Raw genomic sequence first — 24,187 nt, forward strand, 5'->3', positions numbered from 1 at the left:
GTGCATGGGCGGGGGAGGTGCACAGATCCGAACATATCTCCGCATACATGACTCTCTGTGTATTCGAGAGCGTGTGTACCCGCTGAATTATTATAAAATTACACTGACCCTTACAGCAAATCCATACCGGCCCGGCCTTTCTCCCCCCGACCTCTCGACCTCTGGGGTGCCTGAGGAAAGAGCTGACCGGGTCACCGCCTCCCCCAGTCAATGAGTCTCTCTCCATTAGCATGAAACATGAATCTACTGGCAGCTTGACAAATTATAACTAGCAGCCAGAGTTTTGCCAACTGGCTGGCTTGGGCACTGTCTATTTATCACTGAAAATGGTAAATCATAAGAATCCAGATGACTTAATTATTCAAATCCACCCAGACCCAGAGAAGCTGCAGTCCCGTCAATCTCAGCTCTGGGCTCAGGGCGAGGGCAGGGGGAGAAGGCTGATTGCTTGGGAGCTGGGAGACTCGGGTTCCAGCTCCTCTGCCCTGCCCGGCAAGGGGGGGCTTTCTCTGCCACCCATTCCCCTCCCTGCCTTCCTGCCCACCTTCCCGGGCAGAAGCCTGGCCGATTGTTTTCGCTGCTGACCCTCCCGAGGCTCTCCCCTCCCCGCCTCCTGCTGCCTGGTCCCCAGGCTCCTGCAGTGTTTCTCTGCCTCTCTTTGTGTGGGTCTGTTAGCTTGCTTTCTCTGTTTCAGTGCCTTCGTTTTTATTTCTTCTCTTTCTCCTATTCTCTTCACCATTTCTTTCCCTCCCCGCTCCCTACGGATGGACGCTGACCCACAGGCGCACACACACACACACACACACACACACACACACACACACACACACACACGACCTCTCTGATGGAGGTTTGCCTGTACCCCGGCTCCTTTGTTCTCCGTGGCCCGGAAGTGCCCAGCTCAGGATCTCCACGCACCCTCCTTAACCCAGCGCCCTGAGTCGTGGAAGGTCTGAACCCTCTCGACCTGGGAGCCACATGGAAGCACACATGTCAATGGATGATCTGGGCTCGTTCTGCCTTTCACCCACCGCGGCATGTACACAACTTTCCTGTCCCTTTCTTCTGTGGAGTTCTGCACGGCTTGGGCAGTCAGAGATGTGCCCCAGCAGGAGGCAGGCCTGTGTCCCAACGAGGCCCACCTCAGGCTGTCCCCTTGCTCCCAGCGTGGAACCACTACAAGCCCTGAGGGAGGGATCCCTCCATGTGAGTTTTCCTCAAAGGAGAAGGAAATCTGTTTACAGAACAAATCCTAGACCCAGAGGTCTGCACACCGAGCTTCTGGGGGCTCTTTGATCTCTGCGTCCTTTTATCTTTGTGTCCCTCACAACCCAGTATAAATATGCACTCCTATTTCTTCCAGTCCTGGGCCCCAAGGGAAGTCTGTGTTCTCCCGGCCAGTGAGGGGTGGTGCTGGGTGGATGCAACGTGCCCTAACGCTGGGGTTTGCTCATGAGAGAGGAGGTGGTGGACGGCGGGGAGGGTCCCCAGAGCTCCCCTCTTTGAATGGTGTCCTGGCTTGTTCTTCGGGGGGTCTTGTTCCACCCACGAGGACCCCAGAGCCCTGTCCCCAGAGGCTCCTCGGAGCACACTCCTGTGTCTGCAGACGCTTGTCAGTTAGGCTCCGAGTGGCTAGGTCAGCGCACGTGACTGCACACTTTCGGGAGTCCTTGTGCCAGGACAACAAGTGACAATGTCCCCACCAACAGGGCACCTGAGGAAACAGTCCCCTCACTCCCCGCAATTCCATTTCAAGTCCTCTGAGCAACGTTGCTGTCAATAGAAATTGGCCTTGCCCTATCTCAGAGCTCTGAAGGAGGAGCTGCTTGTTTCCGCTACTGAAAATGAGTAAATTCTTCCTTGAGTCTAGCCTTCTCTTCCTTCTGGGTTGGAGGATGGAGACGATCAGGAATCTTGGGCGGGGACTCCCCACCCTCCAAGAGAACATTTATGACCTGCAGGGGACCCTTCTACCCCCCGGGCTCATCCCCACTGCTAAACCACCACATCCTCCTCCTTCCTTCCTCCCCACCTTTCGAATCCAGCTTGTTACTTGACGACGAGGGCAGCGTCCACGGGTGAGGCAGGTGGGGAGAGGATCAAGATTCAAAAGCAGGCCAGCAGCTGGGCGGCAGGGAAATCAATAAGGGAGATAGATTAAAGACAGGTTTCTCTCCCTTTTTTTCCGGCTGGCTCAGGGTCCCTGCCCCAGCTCCTAAAAGCAGGTGGAGGACAGAGGCCCTGGCCTCTCTCTGCCCTTCTAACTCAAACAGGTTCCTAATCCCTGGGTAGAGGGTAAACAGTCTCCGAGCACGGCCAGGATTAACCGCAGAAATGCTGCTAAGGTATTTTGGGCACAGTTCCCTACCCCCGCTCCCACCCCATGTTACTAATTAGCCCAACAGCTTGGGGGAGTAGCTAGGAATGCCTTTGTGCAGCCCCGCAAGCCCAGGGTTGAGCTCTGGACACTATCTCTGGTGCTGGACCAGCTGAGGGGGGCAGAGGGATTCCCACCCCCTCCCCACTCACTGACTCCCAGATCAGCGCAGGGCAGACAGCGGATTTCTCCTCTGCACCCTCCCCGAATCCCCCGGCTTCCCCTTGGCTCTTCACAGCTGGGAGGCAGGTGGGGGACAAGAGGGAGAGTGGAATCGGCTCCGGAAATCAAACGACCCAATAAAAAATTAATTGTCTAATTAAAACCATGAGGAAGCCCCTTGCCAGAGTCTGGCTCTGAGTCGTCAGGGCTGTAAAGGGTGGGAAATGAGTCTCAGCTCCTAATAAATTCCTGATTTGCAGCTTGGTCTGTCAGCGAAGGAGTAGGAGAGCTGAGCGTTCTGCCGCACTAGGGCCTCCTAGAGGTCATGCCATCCCTCCCTGTGCCCCCAGCCCCGGTGATCACACCCACACCACCACACACACCCGGCTCGAGTCCAGGGACGGGAGCCTCTCCCGAAGGACAGAGAGGCCACCGCCCAAGGAGGGCAAGTATTCCCGAGACTGACCCTCAGGCTCCCCAGTCCAGGGCTCACCCCCTTCTTCCAGGTCTTTCCTCAGGAAAGCAAACGTCCAGGAAACTTCTGCAACTGGAGAGTTCTTCGTGTAGGTTAACCGATCGTTGTTAGAAACAGGTTGCTGTGTGGGTGCGTTTTGACCTCATCCCCTCCACTTCTGTGAAAAATAACATTTTTACATAAGTCACGAACCAACAGCTTCCCTCTCTTAAACTTGTGGTGATTTTTGCACGAATGACAGGGAACCATGCTAAGAAATGAATCCCTCTCCCCTAAAAAAGGGCTCTGCCCAGTTGGCCAAGTCCCCTGGAAGAATGAACACAGAGCTAGTCCAGAAAGGAGTGCAGAGTTAGGCAACTCTCGAGGGTAGATGGCGATCCGAAACTTTGCCCTGGATAATTGTACCAATTCTTCACTTGGGTCAGCCCCGCCTCTATTCCCCTTGTCCCTCAGCAAAAGCAAGGGCACTGTCCTCAGAGGCATTAAGTCATGATAGCAGGAGGAGGGGGAAGCAGTTAGCATACAGCCGTCAACATTCTAATACATTCTTTGATTATACAGAATACAGTACGGGTGTATACCTGTGATTAGCTTCTCTAAACAAACACGGGAAGAACAAACAAGGGCTGTCCTTCGGAACAGTCACCTTAGGAGGAAATACGCTTATCCCATCTGTACCTCTCTTGATTAAACCATTTCTGCAAAGACTGCTTTAAAATGGACTTTCTAGCCATTTTACAAAATACTCAAGAAAACCATGATTAGCTACAAATTGTTTTTTGACTGATTCCAGAGAAGCAAATGATAAAGATATTTCACCAATAAGGACATTTAAAGACTGAGCCACAGGGCTTCCCTGGTGGTGCAGTGGTTGAGAGTCCGCCTGCCGATGCAGGGGATGCGGGTTCGTGCCCTGGTCCGGGAAGATCCCACATGCCGCGGAGCGGTTGGGCCCGTGAGCCATGGCCGCTGAGCCTGCGCGTCCTGAGCCTGTGCTCTGCAATGGGAGAGGCCACAACAGTGAGAGGCCCGCATACTGCAAAAAAAAAAAAAAAAAAAAAAAAAGACTGAGCCACATACCCTGAAGACAATTCCCAAAGAAGAGTTACAGAACTTTTGTCATCGTAGCCTTGTTGGGAGAAGGGGGTCGCCCCAACGTGACTACTTGGAGGCGGTGGTGCTTTCAGTTGCATTTCTCTCCGGCCACATCTGGAGTGTATTATTTATCATTCCTGATAATCATTCTTTTGCTCATCTGGTTGTCATTTTTCATCCTAAACAGTGAACTAAGAAGGAGAAAAAGGGAAGGAAACAAATTCCTGACCCCCATCTGGGTCAGGATCTCATTTCAGATTTCAGCAAATTCCCATGCACAAGTGTCACCAGGGTGGCTAGGCCTTTCTGCTTCCAAGAACCCCGAACCTAGAGATTGGAATGTCGGCACTGATTCTGGTTCACCTCATGGTAACTGCAGACCTGCTAAGTGTCACTGGGTCTTTACACGTGGGTTATTCTTTTCCATCCGGGGGTGAAAGACAGTTTTCCTTCCCCGATGGATGGAGTTTGTCATTTCTTTTCCCTGCTACTTGGCCTCAGACTGCACCCTGCTTTGTGGACCTGTTGTCTGGGAGACACTCTGGTTTCCTGGTGCCCACGTCTCATGAGGACATGACTTTGGAGACTATTTTGTCCGTCTCTCTGTGCCCGGGCAAAGCCTCATGAATATTCCTGGTCCTCAGGTTAACTAGCTTAGACTGGTAAACAGAACCCTGACTCAAAAAGGGCGCGATGGTGGCCCACCATCACCGCGCGACCTTGGGCGGCGGGGAATGCGGCGACCGTGCACGTCAAATTCTATGTGAATGGCTCCACCTGGAGTTGTGCTCCAGGAGTGCGGTGAGCGGTTGGTCCCTGGAGCTGAGCAGTGCTGCCACCCAGCAGCCCAGAGATGCTGGCAATTCGGTCAGCTTCGCGCCGCATTCACAGATGAGAAACGTCAGTTCTGACAACTAAAGTGTCAACACCTCAGCCCCCCGAAAAAGGGCTCAAAGTGGAGATCCCCTCCCCTCACGGATGTCTGGGAGATCTAGGCTCAGGCGACAGCTCACCAATCTTCTCTCCATCAACTTCAAAGGCAGCTCCAGCCCCAGGGAGGACCGCGAGGGTACAGAGCAAAGCTGATCCACCCCGAGCTCGGTGTCAGGTGATGTGGCCGGAGCACAGGTCAGCCCGGGCCTAGAAATGGCGGTGAGAGGTAGGATCCCTCCTGGCCTAGAGTTTGGGGAGGGATGGGAGCGGGTTGTGGAGCCGTGGTCACAGTCCTCACAGCGTAGAGGGAATGTTTACAATTGCCCAAGCCCCTCCCTCCTGGGCCCTCACCTGCAGGCAGAGCCGCCTTAGCCTCCTCACCCAGGGCCAAGCCTATCCCACCTGGATATCCTCCTGCAACCTCTGCCAGCCCTGCCCTTCTCTCCTTCCAACCTCTTTCATACATTCCTTGCCCAAAGAGTTTTTCTGAATAGAGCCCACCGACCTTGGTCATTTTCGCAACATCCCCGCTCAAGCATTCTCTCGACCTGCAGGGTCATTCAGGCCTCACCTCACTGGGACCAGGCTCCTTCGCGTGTGTGTCCAATTCACCCGATTACGCCAAGACATCCCGACTCAGCAGTTCCCAACGCTCAGCCATCAGAGCCCCAGAGGAGCCACCACATCAAAAGCTTAGACACTAGGACTTGGAGGCGTTAGCTAGTCGACAGCCAGCCTGTCCTGAGGAGACTCCATGCTGGGCACCGCGGTCCCAAAGAGCCTCGGGTCTCATGCAACCAAGAAAGACACATCCATCCCAGATTAGTAAATAACAATAATAGCCCTTACCATGAAGGTGTAGTGAGACCTTTTTTTGTTTGCTTTCGTTTGTTTCTTTGTTTGTTTTGGCCGCCCCCACGCACCGCATGGGGGATGTTAGTTCCCCGACCAGGGATCGAACTCGTTCCCCCTGAAGAGGAGGCACTGAAATTGCGAAGCCTTAACCGCTGGACCAGCAGGGAAATCCCAGGTGAATCTTGTGGACAATACATTTCAGAGGTGGGAGAGAGTGCTGTCAACTAGGGTCCCCCCAGAAGACTCCCAGAGGAGGTCAGATAGGAGATGCCCTTGTAGCCCCTCAGAGGCCTCGAGGCTGCAGAGGAATCATCGCGTGGGTTGTTTTGTTTCCCAGAACGCTGGCGGCGGGAGAACGCGCTCCAGCTGGAAGCTGGAGCAGGGCTTCATCACCGAGCAGCTACTCTCTGCCAGGCACTGTGTGGGGCACTAGCAACCCAGTTACAGTGAGGGAGTCCATGCCTTCAAAGCTGACAGTCTAGATGGGAAAAGAAACCGTAAGCAGATCTTTGTAAGGCAGTGAAGGATGGACCTCCACCGGTGATACACCTCCCTGGCATCGTGGGGTACCACCCCACACATAAACCTCTCAGGGGAAAGGGGAGAGGAAGGGGGCAGGGAAGGCATCCTGAAACGGAGGCTAATGTAAACTATAAGCGAGTGGTACCCTTCTTCTCCCCACACCCTTCCCAACTGAAGGTCACCTTTCACCTCAAGAAGAAACCATTGGCTTCTTCAACCAAGGTCACAGCGTGCTGTCAACATCCCAGCAATCTCTCACCCACCTGCCCTCTGGGCAGAGTATTCAAACATGAACTGGGATTCCAGCCATATCTGGGGCACCTTCCTATCCCATCTTCCCCACTGTCCATCCCAGCCTGCCAGCATCATGGCCAGGTGCTCTCTGATTCCCAGGACCCAGGAAGGAAGAGCCTATCGTCTCCTAGAATGACATGCTCTGCAGCCTTCCTCCTTCGTGCCTTTGGGGAAGATGCCCCTGCTTCCCCTTCATTCTCCATCTGGATCCAGCTCCCACCTCCCACGGCTGCAGCTGCTCCCTCCTCTCCCCCCTGGAAGAATGCCCCCCTCCCCCACATCCCTCCACAGGGGGAGAGTGGGAGGGAGGCAGCATATGGCCCCATTCTCCTTGGCCTGGGCATGCTATTTTGGAAATGAGAAAACCCCCTTGCCCTGTCCTCCCCTCTGGGGAACACCCTCTCCCTCCCCTCTCCACATTCCCCAGAAGTTCTCAGACTGAGATCCGTCCTACTCCTACGTGCAGTTATGTGGTGAAATCACTGCTTTCCTGCCCTGAGGCGCCAAAGCTGGGAAGGGAGCCTACTCAGACCTTTGATGTAGGCACGTTTTAAAAGGCCCACCTGTCCCCTCTCTCTCCCCAGCCCCCAGCCTGAACTGCTGGAGCCCCTCATCACAGCTTTAAATCCCAGGCTACCCCCCAACGTGGCCCGGATCAGGTCACACACATCCTCTCCCGCTGGGGGTAATCAAACCCAACCGTACTCACTTGGGGACATCTGTCTCTGGTGAATAAGGAGAGATCCCAAACTTGAGTGGTTCTGTGACACTTAAAAGCTTCAAGCAGGAAGATCTGCAATTTCTCTTGGAGCAGGGCCTGCGGGGAGGGTCCCTCTGAAACCCTCGTTTGATGTTGTGCTTTCATGGTTGCGGTTTGATCCAGATGTTCCCCACTTGTGGGATTTTCTCTTTGGGAGGGAGGGGCCCTTGGCTGTGAAGATATTTCCATTGTGTGCACATTTAGATCGAGGTGGCTGGGTGCGGGTGCTCTTCCAGTTGATAACACACCCTGCTCTGGACAACCCTGCCCTTTCCCTCAGGGATCACATCCTTTCCCTTCGCATCCAAAGACAAGAAGAGGGCATTCACGTAAGGAGGCATTCCCAGCTCCTGTAGGTTTGCTCTGTCGCTGCCTAGACATGGCTCTACCTCTCTGTTCTGGCTCCATAAAACGGAGATGGGGTTGGTTCACAAAGATGGTTCCCAGATCATGGAAAGAACAGGAGAGGGAATTCAAGAACCAGATTTCTGGCCAAGGAACAAACAATTATCAAAAAAATTGTGAATGGGATTTGCACTGAGAATGATGAGTCAGGGCTCCTAAAGAGGAAGTGGCGGGCTTCCCTGGTGGCGCAGTGGTTAAGAATCCGCCTGCCAATGCAGGGGACACAGGTTCGATCCCTGGTCCGGGAAGATCCCACATGCCGCAGAGCAACTAAGCCCGGGTGTCACAGCTACTGAGCCTGCGCTCTAGAGCCCACGAGCCACAACTACTGAAGGCTGCGTGCCTAGAGCCCATGCTCCACAACAAGAGAAGCCACCACAGTGAGAAGCCCGCGCACCACAATGAAGAGTAGACCCTGCTCACCGCAACTAGAGAAAGCCCACATGCAGCAACGAAGACCCAGTGCAGCCAAAAATAAATAAATAAAATAAATAAATTAAAAAAAAAAAAAAGAGGAAGTGGCCATCCCTCTTTTGGATCAATCCTACAAGGGTGGAAGTAAACGTCTCCAGATTCACAGACCCCTCTGCTCCCTCCGAGCTTGAAAAGGTTAAGGCCATCCCTCCCCAACGTCTTCACAGAAACCCTGGGAATCTTTCCTTCCACCTTAAGAGTCTTCAGAAGTTCTTGCTGTCCAGCCTCAGTCACTGCTTGTTGTAGCAGGAGGTGGCTTCCCTGGAGGAAGTGCCTTAGTCACACTCAGTGGTCCTCTAAGACCTCTCAGCGTCCTTCTAGCTGCTTCTGCCTCATGGAATCAAAAGAAAAGCTGTCAACTCTATCAAAAATCAGGTTGCTCCCGGAGCTGTGCTGGTGACCACAGAAACACTTGGATCCTTGCCAGCCCTGTGGAGGTCACAGTCTAAACCAGACACGTGGATGTTGAGTGATAGAGGCCAGACGGACCAGAGAAACTCCAGCCCTGGAGCTGGACCAAGGCACCAGCCCACAGTGGACCCTAGGACTTGCATCAGCCACAAGGTTGGGTAAGTGAACTTGACTTAGGGGGAGGGGCCTTCGTGGGGACAGACAAAGCCTAGGAGGCTTGGTGCAGGAAGGGGACATTCAGAGGAGACAAGAGAGTGTGGGAGCCACTGAGTGGATGAGGAAGGCTCAGTGCCGGGGAGAGCCATGAGAGACAGGCCAGCGGGAGAAGAGACAACTGGTTCCCCATTGGACTGGAGAGAGGGGAGCGATGGACAGAGAGGCGGGCACAAGAAGCACAGAGGAGGATGGAGAACGCTGCACCCACTGTCCCACCTGGAGAATTGGGGCGGCTATTCCCAGCTCCCCGCGCTCAGTGTAACATTGGGGAAATGCATGTTCGGAGGATCAGCTTCTCCCCCGCCGGGGGCCCCGAGGGTCAGTTCTCAGACCTCGCCCTCCCCTTGGACTTTGATCCAGTCACGCACAGATGGGTCAGGTCGTGACGGCGAGGGCGCAAGCGGCACTGGGTCTCCCTGGCTTGAATTTTTTCTTATCCCCCCATGTCCTCTCTCTCTTAAGCAATAATTTCTCATTTTGCTTGGTCTTGTATAGCCCATATGTCTCTAGCTCAGAGAACTAAGAAACACTCCATCATTCTTAAGCTGGGCCTTGCCACCTGCAGGCCCCTCCCCTCCCACACATATGTTCACACAACTGGGGCAAGTGGTTAGCTTCCACGCATCCCTCTGGACGCTCTCCCCGAACCATCCTTCTCTTCTTTCCGGCTAGAATTAGAACCTTCTCTCCTGCAGGGGGGTGGGGGGGGGTATGGTCAGGGTTCTTCACAGCTGGATAGCAGCTGGGAGAGCCCCACCTGTTCTGTGCACTCACAGTGGCTCCCTGGAGGGGACCAATGACAAGGGGGAAAGGCGCTGCGAAATAGAGTGCAGGAGGGGGCACCCATGCAGTGGGACTCTCTACCTGGTCTGGTCTGGCCTGAGGGGGAGGTCAGATGCTCAGCAAGGTGTCCTGGGTCTCAGGGAGGTGCTGGAGGACCAGCCCCCTCAGGCCATCTGAAGACTCGGCCTCCCCATCTCCTTCTCCTCTGCCTCTCCCACTCACTGTTACTGTGGGATCCACAAACGCTGCCCTCATCCCTCCCTGTGGCTCCACTTCCACCACCCTAAACCCTTTCACCCATGCCCAAATCATCCCCCTGCAGGGCTGCTAGAGTCTGACCCCAACTCTACTCCAGAGACAGCCCTGTTCCCCCACTCCCACTGCTGCTGTGGACGGAGAAACTGAGATGGGACCAGAAGAAATGCTCCCGTCTCCTCTCATGAGAGGCTAGCAGAGCCCCAGCCCGTTCCCAGAATTACCCTTCCCAGGCTGACATGAAGAACCTGATGGGGGAAGGGCCACCATGCCTGAGACTGGGGCCAGGGGCAGCAATTCCCCCCACTCTCTCCTTATTAGTCCGTGTAGACTTAAGGGCTTTCCCCAAATGTGAGGGTTCTGCTTTGGTGCCATGGAAGATACCCAGCACCTGCTTGCTTACTCTCCTCCTCTTCAGCGCATCACTGCCAAGACAGAGTTGTCTGGGCAAGCGCCACCCCCAGGACAGGGCTGAGGAGTCTGGGTGGGAGGGCAGAAGTGAGAGACACTTCCTTCGTGTCTCCTGCCAACCCTGCCAGGCTAGAGTGCCACGATCTGGGCCCTGTACGAAACCCACTGGATCAGTTCACTGAAAACCTCCCTGGGGTATATGTGAGGCCTCTGGACTCACTGGAGCTGACAGGTAAGATCATGGCCAGTAAGCAACTGACCCGGAGCATCCACTATATGCTCGGCACGGGCCTGACTCTTGCTGCTAGAGACCCAGAGAAGTACGTATTACAAATCCTGGAGACCCTCACGTTTGTACAGAACCCCATAATCTTACCTTCACCCCCGCTCAGACATGTGATCCTATGTGGACCTCAGACATGCGAGCTAGACAGAAGAAAGAACTTCCTTGAGCATGGGCTGTCAACGTTGTACAGTAAGATCATCAGAAGACCTTTCCTCTTGGAAGGCGGTGAACCAGGAGAGCCCCTGCCTTGCTGCGCCAGGGGTGAGGTATCCTGTCTGCAGGCAGGGGCGTGGCCGACATGACCCCTCAAGATCCTACCCAGGATGAGGCAGAGAGGTGGAGGTTCCAGTTGAGGGGCATGAGGAGGAGGGGACACACAGAGGGACAGACAGACAGAAGGAGGGACTGGAGGAGTGAAGCGGGCGTGGGGAGCAGGGCTGGAGAGATGGATGGTCTTGGCTGGACTGGCGGACGACGCCAGGATGGATGGCTGCTGAGTTTTGTTTACTGGCAGCCCCCGGCCCGCCATCGCCGGGGGAGAGGGACGGCGGCTGGCACATCAGAGGGCTCTTAGGGAAGCTCATGGAGATGATTTAGATGGGAATGAATCAGCTCCATATGGATTAAGTGTCCCTGCATATCCCAGGATCTTACAGATGAGGGGACAGGGCAAGGGCGCTGGGGGGAGGGGGAGGAGGGAGCAGCGTGGAGCTGGCGCTGGGAAACAGGCCCGGAGCCAGCTAGAGGTGCCCTCCCAGGGCACGGGCGGGCCCACCTGGCACAGACGCCGTCCTCCCCAGGTCTGTTCACACCACCGTCTCTCTGGCTTTGTACCCGGCTTTAAGAAAAGTCCCTGCCCGTTGGAGCATCCTCTCTGGGTGAGTTTCTGTCTGTCTCCCCTTGCCTCTGTCTCTCTCACTTTCTCTCTGAGTCTCCATGTGTCTTTCCATCTTCATTTTTCTGTCCCTATCCTTCCCTGGCCTTCTTCCTCGCACTGTTCGTGCCTCTCCTTCTACTCCCCACCCGCCTCTTTCACTAGAGGTGTGAATGGCGTGCAGCTGACACACAGTTCCTGTTCCCTCCAGCCCTTAGCTCTACTTAGCTCTACCCTCCCTCTGCTGCAGGCATGCTGCCCGCTCTCTCCTGGGACCCTCAGGTTTGGAGTCGGATGGGGGAACCAGGAAGGTGGTCTGAAAAATGACTTTTTGGGAAAGAGTCATTCCCACCCGGCCCTCAGCCCTTCCTTCTCCCAGTGCCAGAGGCAGCTCGGATGGGGGCCCATGCTCGGCACACTAGGGCAGGTTGAGCAGACGATGAGTCCGCGGGTCATCCGCTGGCTGTGGGGTAATCGGAGCCACCAGCTCCCGCAGCCCCGCCCGTGCCCCGGCTGGGGGGCCCTGGAGCTGACTTTGGTTATGAAGCTGGCTGCCATGTGCATGACCTGGATCAGAGCACAGGGTAGTCATATATGACAATTGCTTGAAATATCACAGCCGCTCTCCCCCCACCCCCACTGGTGATCTATGGGCTGCGTGCCCTGTAAAAATTATTTATCGGGGCCTATGAGTGTCCTGATTTAGTGCTGCTGCCTCTGGGGCCGAGGGGCCTGCCTGTCCGCCGGAGCCTAAGCGTTAAACAACGCTAAAAAGTTAAACGGCCAGCGTTGGGGGCTCACTCGAGGAGGCGCCATAAAGCTGTCGGAGATGCTTAAATCAGCAGCGAGGATTCCCGGGGACATCTTCTCACCATATGCCACAAGCCAAGAAGGCTCTCCTCACCCTTCTGCGCTCACCCAAACCCAGCGGCCCACATAGGCCCGGGCCCAGAGCAGAGGAGGTCAAGGCCGGCCTCCTGCAGGCCTTCCTCCAGCATCACCTGCGCAGGGTCCGAGAGGGTAAGAGGCCACGTGTCCAGCCCTCTGCCTCTGGCCAGCGGTTTCCTCGTTCAGATCCAGATTTTAAGGACTTCCCGCAAAAGGCAACACGGCAGCCTCTTCCAGTGGCCCGTGCTGGGCAGTGCTTCCCTGGTGTCTCACTTCAGTCTGTGTTTCTGTGGAGCGAATCCGCAGGAGCTCAGTGGCTTCTCGCTCGGGTTTGGAGAGGGTGTTCTGTCCAAGCCAGCCTGTGACCTCTGGCCTGCTTTGTGACCCCACCTCCTCCCACTCACACAGCTCTCTGAGGATCAGAGCCCCACTCTTTGATCACTCCCCTCAGGCTGGCACCCCCGGGTGCTCACAGACAGTTTACCTGGCCGAACCCCAGTCCATGCTGCCACCGCCCGGCCGCCGCCAAGTAAGCGAGAGGGAGGTGGGTCTCCACAGGCTGCCTATCACGCCTTCTTTCAGCGGCAGTAAAACTCACCTCTTAAAACCTCTGCTTGGGTCCCTAATATTTGCCCGGCTATATATCTCCAGTGATATATGGACAGAAATTGCTCGTAAACGGCTATAAAACCTCTCAGTTGAGCCGGGGTGGAGGCGAGCGAGGGTGGGCACGGCCCAGACTGCAGGAGGATTGGAAGCCAAGACACTCCACTGAGCATCCCAAACGACCCCAGATCCCAGGGCCGAGGGGCCAAGTGTGAGGCCCTCAGGGGAAGGAGGGAGGGAGGAGACCCAGAGGAAGATCTTTAAGGCCCTCAGGAGGTATTATGGGGCCGTCTCACCTGGCTGCTCCAGTGATGTGCTGTGTGGCCTTGGGCACGTCACTCAGCGGCTCTGTGCCACGGTTCCCATCTCTAGGAGGATAACGATACCCACCCAGGCTCGTTGAGGAAACTCACAGAGAATTAATCTGTCCTTTGTAAACGAAGGAGGTTGCATATATTGGGCGTTACCCCCCAGGTGGCTATGGTGTCTTTAGAAGGTCTACTACGTGCTGCATCCTTCACCTAACCATCTCTAAGCCTGACCACGGCCTGCCGCCTAGATATTGCACGCTGTGGGTGTGAACCCTGAGATTCACAGAAGTGCACACAGGGAGTCAGTTCCCAGGAACCGATCCCAGGGCTGGTGCCCTTTCCACACATGAGAATGAAATCCTGGCAACAGGAGGGATAACAGCTAAGACACTAGGGGGACTTCCAAACAAGGACGTTGGGGGTGTTAGGAGGCCTTTTCTCCTGGGTCCCTCCCCTTCCCCAGGGTGCAGGCCTTTCGCCTTCCAACACTCCTAGTCCAGTCTCCCCAGGGCCCAAGGATTCCTGCTGAGTATTCCCAAGCACTATACCCCATCTCCTGGAGAAATTGCTCCCAAAGTGGAAAGGGAAACCAGGGGCTTTGTGGGAGGCCAGTGCCCTCCACCCAGGAGACCAGGAGACACGGGTCCTGGGTGGGCCAGGGGAGGAACAGCCTTCTTGGGGGCAGGTCAGCAGGTACAGACGGAGACGGCCACAGACCCGGAGTCCCTAGCTCAGCCCCTCCATCAGCCCCAGCCCCTGTGCATCCCAGGCCCTAGATGCCTCTTTTCTCCGTGACTCCCAGCCCTCCTCTGCCCTCCACCCTGTGTTCCCTCTGGTTACCCTACACTCTCCCTCTCCCACAGCATCCCCCTTAGAGCCACTGCTCCCCCTTCCGGTTATTCCACCCCCTGCACCCCCCACCCCAGTGTCCCTCCAGCACCCGGCCGCCCCTTCCCTCCACCATGAGCCCTAGTTCTCTTCGTCCTCTTTCCCAAGTCCCTTTAATTCCTGGTGTCTCCCTGTGGTCACCCATCCTTTCCCTCCCTCCTGGTGTCTCCCTTGCTCCCCGGATGCCCCTTCCTCCCATGATCCCCAGCCCCTACACTTCCCCTAGTGAGCCTCTTGTGTCTTCTCACCTGCCCTCCAGGACCCTCAACCCCTGGGCTGCCCTTCGTCCCCTTCTTGTGATGAAGCAGGACAAACAGTAGGAAGGCCACCCTCTGCCCCACACCTCCCTTTCCCTGGTGGCTCCCACCCCCAACCCCACTTTTCCTTAAGTTTCCAGATCAACCTTCCTCCAATAATAATGATAAAGCAGGAAGCCGGGCCGGAGGACAGTGCAGATTTTTCTTCTTGACACGGAGTTTCCGATTAAAGGCAAAAGGACATAAATCCTCCTGCGTAATTGCTGTGCTCCAGCTCGGAGCCACTCAAAGGGGAGGCTCCCACCCCTCTGCCCCTGCCCCTGGGAGCCCCACCCCCATCCTGAGCCGGGCTCAGTCCCCAGAGCCTGGGGCTGGGCTGGGAAGGGGCAAGGCAGTGGCAAGGCAGAGGCATAAACCCAGCAGGGGCCTGCCTTTCCCTTCCAGGGGTCCCAGCCCATGGCCCGCCTCTAAGCGCCTTTCCCCCGGCCCCAGGCAGCCCCTGAACCCCTCACAATGACAGCATGCTTTATATTTTGTCAAAGCTTCTCAGCATGCGTGATCTCATTTGATTCTTGTAAAGGACTTGAAAATTATTAAACAAATATCAGACGGAGGAAGGGGCCCGAGTGATCAGCCAGTGCAACTCCAGACGGAGGAAGGGGCCCCGAGTGATCAGCCAGTGCAACTCCCCTCGGTTTAGGGAAACTCGGGCTGTTTAAGGGACTGGCCTGTGGCAGAGCTGTCCCAGCCCCTCAGAACTTGCCTTCTCACACACCAGGAGGGGCTGACACTGCTGAAATCTATTACATTGGGGCCCAAATATCCCCCTCCCAAGGGGTGTTCTCACCCACCATAGAAGCTTTTTAAAAATCAAGAATGCTTGCTTTGGGCTTCCCTGGTGGCACAGTGGTTGAGAGTCCGCCTGCCGATGCAGGGGATGCGGGTTTGTGCCCCGGTCCGGGAACGTGCCGTGGAGCGGCTGGGCCCGTGAGCCATGGCCGCTGAGCCTGCGCGTCCGGAGCCTGTGCTCCGCAACGGGAGAGGCCACAACAGTGAGAGGCCCGCGTACCGCCAAAAAAAAAAAAAAAAAAAAAAAGAATGCTTGCTTCATCCCCTATGATTAGGGAAAGAAGACACTATTAGTGTGTGTGAACTGCTCAAGGCTGAGGGCTAAGGGCAGAGCCTGGAGTCCTCAAACCTCCTGCCTCCACCTCCACGCTCATCCTCAGAATTTTACCCCCAGAGATTCTAACCTCTGGTGACTCTGCAGCTTGGACTCTCAGCCTGGCCAGGGAATCTGTCTCCCCCACAGTCAGAGCCGCAGAGCCCGCCCAGAGCCCTCCTCAACTCTGCCCCTCCCTTCTTTTCCATCCCACTGCCCACTTTCCTCCTCCACGAAGCCCTCCTGATTTGAAACCCTTGCTTCTCCTCTGTTTCTCCCTGCACTGAACAACCCCTTCCAGCTATTCCTTAATCAGGTCCTAGACGTGAGTCTCTTCTCTCATCAGACTAACGGACTGGGCCTGTGTGTCCTCCCTCTGAACTGCCATTTTCCAACCCTCCCATCATCTTCCCCTCCCATACCCTCCCCCGATCCACGCCCAAAATATCTGTACGGTAGACATGTGTACAGATGTGTGTCCGGGGAACCCAGCAATCCTGTCTCCTTTTATGTCAGTGGACATTTCCACAGAAGCCCCAGGACGCCCACATCAGGTGTAAACCATCATGGCTTCTGGGCTTCCCTGATCCTATGGGGCCATCCAGTCTGCTGTCCTCCCAGACCCCCCTCTTCCCCCGAATCTCAAGGGAGGAGGGTCCTTGAGCTGAGACCAAGGAAAAGAGAAGCCACATCTGTCACATCCTCATTCTGCTTACCCATCTCTGAGAAAACCTGGGCCCAACCGATTCAGGCAGGGCCTCCCAAGGTCTAACCTCTAGGCCTCCTGCTTGAGCTCCTTGGACATCCTGACAAGTTGGCAGATGACCAGGTCCCTCTCCCGGGCCCTGACATCCTGCAGGCACCACCCAACCCACATCCGTGCCCTGTGCACCCACACTTCCCTCTGCCACAGCGAAACTGAGTGGGATCAAGGTCAGTGAGGGCTTTGGAGTCTGCAGGAAGAATGTCCTGTCTAGGTCAGGAAAGAAAACATGTGCAGGGGCGCAAGAACGCCAGCTCGGGAGGCTTAGGCGCCCCTGCAGAGAGCCTGGGTTGGGGTTCCTGTGCCATGCTTGGCGTGGCACTGTAGCACTGCCTGGGCCGGGTAGTCCTGGGTGCTACCATAGGTTTTGGGATGTTAGTTTCGATTCTGGACGCTGGTGTAAGGTTTAGGGTATTCATGGAGATTATGGTGGGTTTTCTGGGTTTTCTGGTAGGGTTTCTCTGGGATTTCTGTAGGGTTAATCTCAAAGGCCAAGAGCCCATGCTTCTTCCTGGGCCTGGACAGGGAAGAGAGTCAAGGCCTTAAAAGAAGCAGGGGGTGAGGTAGCCCAGGTTTCCAGAAGAGGGGGATAATCTGAGGTTGCAGGCATCGAGGCTGTGCTCCACCCCATCTTGGCGTTCAGCTCCCGAACCCTGGTCAACAGCCTCATTTATTGACAGAGAGGGCCTGGGAGTGATTGCTGGCCGGAGACTAGGCATGCTCCTGGCTTTCTGTAGGGACGAAGGACCAGGGAGAGGGGCCCCGGCAGCAGGATGGTCTTCCTGGTTGTGTGTCCCTAACATCACCCAGGATCTTGGATCCCACCTCAATCCGAGAGCCACGCTTGGGTGTTGCTGAGGCAGGGGGAAATCTGGAGGAAAAAGATACAGACCCTTCTCCCTGGAGACCCCAGTCTTCCAGGGCTGATAGGCCTTCAGCTTGGACCCAGGCAAATAAACGGAGAATTGTCCTTGCAGCGTAACAACGGGAAACTTCCTGAGACATGGGGGTGTGGGGCAAGGATTGGGCAGAGAGGTGGGAAGGGAAGGGGTCCCCAGCAGGAACAGGCAGAGGGCCATTTCAGAGAAGAGCAAGGATGAGGGGGAGCTCTAGCCCCAGAGACTTAGGGAGGGGAGAGAAGAGCCATCACTCTGTATCCATCACTCACACAGCAAACATTCAGGCACGGCACCAGGACGCACAGAGATGAATTAGGGAGACAGGGGCAGCAACTGGAGAGGTTCCCAGAAACTTGGTTCCTCCCCTCAACCTCGCCGAGTTCTCCAGGTCCGTTCTAGCTAAGCTTCTACCTCCGTGCCTCTCTAACCCTAAAGATGTCCATTATCCATAATTCTAGCTTCCTACTTCCTCAGGGTCCCACCCCTGCCCCAGCCCTTGTCATAGTCCCTGCCACTCAAATATGCCAGTCTGGGCAGACTTCGGAGCGTCTTCTGGGCCACAGTGACAGCAGGAGGGATTGGGCTTAGACATTCTAAGCACCTTCCCAAGCAGCAGGGAGGAGGAGATCTGAGGAGCCCAGCGGGAGGCCAAGGAACCGGGCCTGAGATCCTCAGGCCAACTCTGCATTGCGCTGGGAGAGGCATCATTCATCCGCCCAGGGGCGGAGATGGGGCAGGGGGAGGGGAAGGAAAAACACCCACAGCCCATTAACCTACTTTTGCAACTTCATTAAAACAGAGTCTCCAACATGTAACCATAAATTGTCTTCCGAGGAGGAAGCCAGATCCAACATCCAGTTCTAGCGGTGAAGCCGCTGAGAAGAGGCTGGAATAACCAGGGTGGAAGGGACACTAGTTATGGGGAGGGGGCGTGGGTCACTGAGTGGCTTTGCAGGCTGGGCCGGTTGGGCTCCCTACTGCAGGATCTCCTAGGTGGGCAGGCCACTGGGTGAGGGGCAAGGAGGGGATTTTCTATAATATTATACAGCTGCTGGGCTTCCCTGGTGGCGCAGTGGTTGAGAGTCCGCCTGCCGATGCAGGGGACACGGGTTCGTGCCCCGGTCCAGGAGGATCCCACATGCCGCGGAGCGGCTGGGCCCGTGAGCCATGGCAGCCGAGCCTGCGCGTCCGGAGCCTGTGCTCCGCAACGGGAGAGGCCACAACAGTGAGAGGCCCGCGTACCGCAAAAAAAAAAAAAAAAAAAAATTATACAGCTGTTGCCCTGATCAAGAACCCTCACAGCAACAAAAATGATTTACTGTATAGCACAGGGAACTATATTCAGTATCTTATAATAAACTATAATGGAAAAGAATTTTTTAAAAGAATATAGATAGTACACATACATATGTATAACTGAATCACATTGCTGTGCACCTGAAGCTAACACGATATTGTAAATCAACTATACTTCAATTAAAATAAAAAAGAACCCTCATAGCTTCCTGGAGTCCCTCGTAACAAATCTAAAAGCTCCTCTCAGCTTTTCAAAGCCTCATTCAAGAAGCCCCGTTCTGCCCCGAAGCCTCCTTCTCTGAGGCGTGCCCTGAGCATTACACCGACAGCCTGAGTACAGCAGACACCAGCAGCCTCCAGACAGGGTGAGGCTCTCACCACCCTGGCTAAACAGGTGGCCTGGTCCAGCAGAACGAACACCAGCCCAGGGGGCAGTGAGGCTGGGCTCCCACTCCCCAGCTGACTGATCTGGATCCAGTCCTCATGGGAGCAGTGACTGAGTGCCCAGGCCCTGGAGGGGGACTGCCAGCGGTCCAGTCTGACTTTGCCATTGCAGGACCTCGGCCAAGTTATTTAACCTCACTGTCCCTTAGTGATCTGACGGGAACGATGACATCTCATAAAATCATTGAATCTTAAATGGGATGACCCCTGGAAAACACACAGCACTTAGGACCTGGCACATCCTAGTACATTATTATGTATTTATTGATCTAGGGCTTCACGGGCCTGAAAAGGACCTTGGAGTTCATGGAATCCGATCATTGAGTTTTACAGATGAGGAAACCAAGACCCAGAGAGGGGAAGTGACTTGGGTCAGAATCAGAACCCAGATTTCCTCTTCCCCAGTCCAAGATCTTCCACAAAATGTCCTCTCTGGGCCTCAGTGTCTCTGTTTATGTAATGAAGGTATTCGAGTAGACCAGCGGTTTCCTTCTTTTACAATTATTTATTATTATTATATTATCACTATTATTATTATTGCCTTAGAACCACTTTTCAAACACTATGCCTCATATGCAAAGGTGGACTAGGTCTGGAGAAAACAGTGCAAGAGCAGGAGGTAGTCTGGAACCTGAGCAGTGGTCCCTCCTTCTGCCCCAGCAGCAGCCCCAGAGGCCCGCCAGAGAAACAGGGGGTCACAGAGCCCAAGCCAAGCCCCTGGCTGGATGACCTTAGGGCTTCTGCCACTGGCACTCTGGGAGGCTGGTACCCCAGAAAGAGCAAGAACCCTTCCAAGCCCCACTGGGAGAAGAAGATGGGCCTGAAAAGAGCCTGTGGTGATAAGGTTGTTTCTACATCATCTCCGCGCAGAAAAAGCGTAGCGGGAGGGATGCAGGGAGTGGACCAGAGGCCCAGGTATACACCACGCCGAGTACCTCCACCTTCTCCGTGCCTCCCAGCTCTGAGCTCCCCCCGCACTCCCACAATAGCTGCAGCCCAAGAAAACATGGTCATAAAACAGACATTTGCTTTAATTTTCACTGGAAGGGGCAATTTAGCACAGGCTGTTTGCAAGCTGTCGGAATTCTTTACGAGGTTCTATCATGTTTTCCCAAAATGGTCCCCCCAAGCGGCTTCCTGGGGTCAAAGTTCATACATAACTATTTAGGGGGAAAAGGGGCTGGAGAGAGCATGGGAAATTGTGAAGAGTGGAGAATATATATTTTTAAAATCAGATCAAGTGTGGCTGGGAGGGACTTCCCTGGTGGCGCAGTGGTTAAGAATCCGCCTGCCAATGCACGGGTTCGAGCCCACATGCTGCGGAGCAACCAAGCCCATGTGCCACAACTACTGAGCCGGCGCGCCACAACTACTGAAGCCCGCATGCTCTAGGGCCCACGTGCCACAACTACTGAGCTCGCGTGCTGCAACTACTGGAGCCCGTGCTCGGCAACAAGAGTAGCTCCCGCTCACTGCAACTAGAGAAAGCCCATGCACAGCAACAAAGACCCAAAGCAGCCAAAAATAAATAAAATTTAAAAAAAAAGAAAAAAAGAGTGGCTGGGAAAATAAGAGCAAGAGAAAGCCAGGCCAGGACAGCCGCTGATCGGAGGCGAGTGCTGTGTGACTTTGCCCAGCCCTCTGCCCTCTCTGGGCCTCCCACAAGCAGAGGCCAGTCCTGTTCATAAAAATGAAACACTGTGACTCAGCCCCTACCTCGAGGGCCCTCACACACTTATTCATAATGACATGGATACTCGATTCACAACCAAACCAATCTCGCTGAGACCTGATCGGCATTTCTGCTTCGGGCTCTCGCCAGCTCTTACTCCCAGAAACTTCAGCCCCACACACTGCTGACGCTACTCTGTCCTCAGGGTCCCCCTCTTGGTCCCCACCCCCCACTGGTGCTAGACTTTACTAGATCCTCCCAGCTGCTCCAAGGAAGGGAAAAGTCACTAACCCAACTCCTCCCAAAGCTGGACTTGGTTCCTCTTCCTCAATTTTCCCACAGTCCATCCCCTCTTCCCTCAAGAGCCATGAGCTGAGAGGCGTCAGTAGGAATAAACCTCCCACATCATAAACAGAGCAGCTGCTCCCGGGTCTGGATGTACGGAGGTCCTTGGAGATCACAGAGTGGGGAGGGGCTGGGAAGCTGGACCCTGGGATCCCCTGAACATACTCCAGGTCCCCTTCAGCTCCCTGTGAAGAAAGTTTCCTGCCTCTAAGGTCTTGTAGAGGCTGGGGCACGGGGGTTTGGGGGGCGAACTCTGGGGCCTTCATCCAACCCTCTCCCAGGGGTGACATGGGAAGCGAAGGGGAGACAGAGGCCATAATGTAGGACAGGGGTCTCTCCTCACTCAAGACCCCTCCCCCTTCCTCACACTTCTGAGGAATTTTCCTGGCCACCGTAGACAACTCCAGCCTCAGTATTCCCAGGGAAGGGTGATGAGGCAACAGGGACGTACCTCAGGCTGGGAGAGATCCCAGAGGTCAGGTCAGATGCGGGGCAGGATGGCTTGGAGACTATGGGAGCCTGGGGTGTGGGAAATCCTGCCATCCCTGCATAGCGGCATTTGCATAGGAGACTCCCCCCGAGGAGCTAACTAGAAGCTCACCCGGCATTCTGCAGCCCAGACCACCCAGCAGGGACCCAACTAAAGCCTGTTGCCAAGCACCCCCAGCTGATTGCAGGAGAGGTGAGCATGGGTTCTCCCAGGCAGTAATCAAGGAGAGAAGAAACAGCAGAACCCTCACGAGAGGACCTGAGAAGGGAAGAGGACCCAGACACACCACTCCCCAGATAACTGAGTCCCTAGATGTCCTGTGTGTATGAATTAAGCTTCCACAGACTTAATCTTCTCTGATGCCAAAAAGAAGCCTGAAATATCAATCCTATTGTTCATATAAATAAATTGAGGGTGCAAGAGGTAGAGGAAGTAGTCCAAAATCACATGGATCTGTCTAGACCTGACACCAACCTGGTTTCTCCCTGGGTCAGGAACTCTCTGGATCCTCGAGTTTAATTGCCATTGAGTTAGTTACCACCCTCAGCCTCCTTACCGTCTATACTGAAAAGGCTATATGTGCACCTACCTGAGGATGTTTGTCTCCATCCTCACCACAACAGAAATACAGAATCTTAGAGTAGGGAGGTCTAACCTCCTCAGGGTACAATTGGGAAACTGAGAGGACAAGCTGCTTGGAGGTCTAACCTCCTCAGGGTACAATTGGGAAACTGAGAGGACAAGCTGCTTGGAGGTCTAACCTCCTCAGGGTACAATTGGGAAACTGAGAGGACAAGCTGCTTGCTCGGGGTCACAAAGTCAGGAAGAGCCAAAGCAGGAGCTTGATCCAATTTGGACGGATGCTCTTCCCCGGAGCCAGGTTCTCAGCTGTTTACACACAGATTCCAGGTACCATGTTGGCACCAGGGAAATAAAGGTGGATAAATACAGGCCCTGCCTGGAGAGGCTCAGAAGTGGGGAAAAAGGGCCCTCCCCCCAGCCTATAGAAAGACTTATCCTCCAAATGTCAAGGACACGCTAAGGAAGAAGTTGCTGTAAGCTGAGGCCTTGAGTCAAGAGGGCCTCCTGGAGGAGGTGTATCTACGCCAGCAGAGATGTGAGTGGGAAGAGGGCACGTCCCCCGGTGATCCTGGAGGAAATGTAAGTGCGTACGACCTTTCTTTCGGAAGATACTCCTGTTGGAGGATTATGGGAGACTGGGCTGGAAAGTCAGGTTGGGACCAGATCAGAGAAGACCTTGAACGCTAGGACAGAGAGTCTGAGCCTCACCCATGGGCACCGGGGAGTCATGGAAGGTTTTCACCCGGGTTAGGAGGGGGGGACCCACGCGAAGGAGTTTCTTAGTGAATTTACCCTGGAAGCAGCTCACAGGGCAGACTGCCGGAGAAAATGTGTCAGTGTATCTGTGTGTTGTCTCTTGGGGTGAGTGTGTGTGTGCATGTGTGCACATGTTAGTATGATGCTAAGATCAGGAAAACCTAGTTTCAAAAACCGCCCTGGTCTGCTTTTGGGGAGATGATGGAACACCGGCTCCCCGCCCCTTCCGTCTCCCTCGTAAGCCGCCCTGAATGGGCAGAAGCCTCGCCACCTCCTCCAGACACTCCTCGAGCCTGCACCCAGCAGGTCCAGGAAGAAACCCTCTGAGAAGCAGACACACACCCAGGAACAGAGCAAGCATCTCCTCACCTGAGACTTCCCCCAAATCTCACAACAGTAGTGAAGGACACCCGGGACCCTAGGGAAGGGCAGGGGAGGGGGAGGGCTGACCGTTCAGCAGCCCATGAGCTCAGAAGGGCAGGGAGAGTCCAGTGGTGGGGGACAGTTCAGCCAGCAGGGACCCATGTAAACACAGAGAGGAGGGACACGCTCTGGAGAGAGAGAAGTAGAGACCCCTCGGAAGAGGGGTCACCGGAGGCCTTGGGAGCCCACCTGCCCCTCGCCTTCCTGCACACCATCCTCACGGCAGGCACTGGCTGAAGCAAGAGGAAGAGATGCCCCACCAGGACAGCTGTTCTACTTTGTCCTCCCCTGGGACCCAGTGTGCCAGCGGCTCAGGCTACCTCTTCCCCCTGTTCCCTTAGCTGAGAGACCCCCAGTGGTGTGGGGACCGTGACTAATGAATCCCAGGGGGGCTGTCATTACTGAGACCTGCAGTATCCATTAACAGTGATCAGCGATTATCACAGCCACTGCCCCCAAGGGGAGGGGGCTGGTAGCCAGGATTCCTGGTGCTATTCACCAGCTCTGCTCACCCTTCCCAGGTTTCCCTTCTGGAATCCCACGGAGAATCCTAATTTGGGGATTCACAGGATCTCGGGGTCAGGACAAATCTTGGAGAGGTCCCATTCCCTCTGTAACCACCTGTTTGCCCACCTCTGGCCCAGGCGCTCGAGCCCACCAGGCATCCCCCGCACTGGCGATCTGTTAAAATGTGCATCTGCCCCCTAAGACCTTGGTGCCGCTGTGGAGAAGCCTGATGGAGCTCTGCCACCTTTACAGTCCTGAGGTCTTCCCCATGCCTCCCCAAGCAGGCCCAGACACAGAGCCTCCCACATTG

The sequence above is a fragment of the Leucopleurus acutus genome (assembly GCF_964270905.1).
Source record: "Leucopleurus acutus genome assembly, chromosome: 11".
Taxonomy (NCBI): domain Eukaryota; kingdom Metazoa; phylum Chordata; class Mammalia; order Artiodactyla; family Delphinidae; genus Leucopleurus; species Leucopleurus acutus.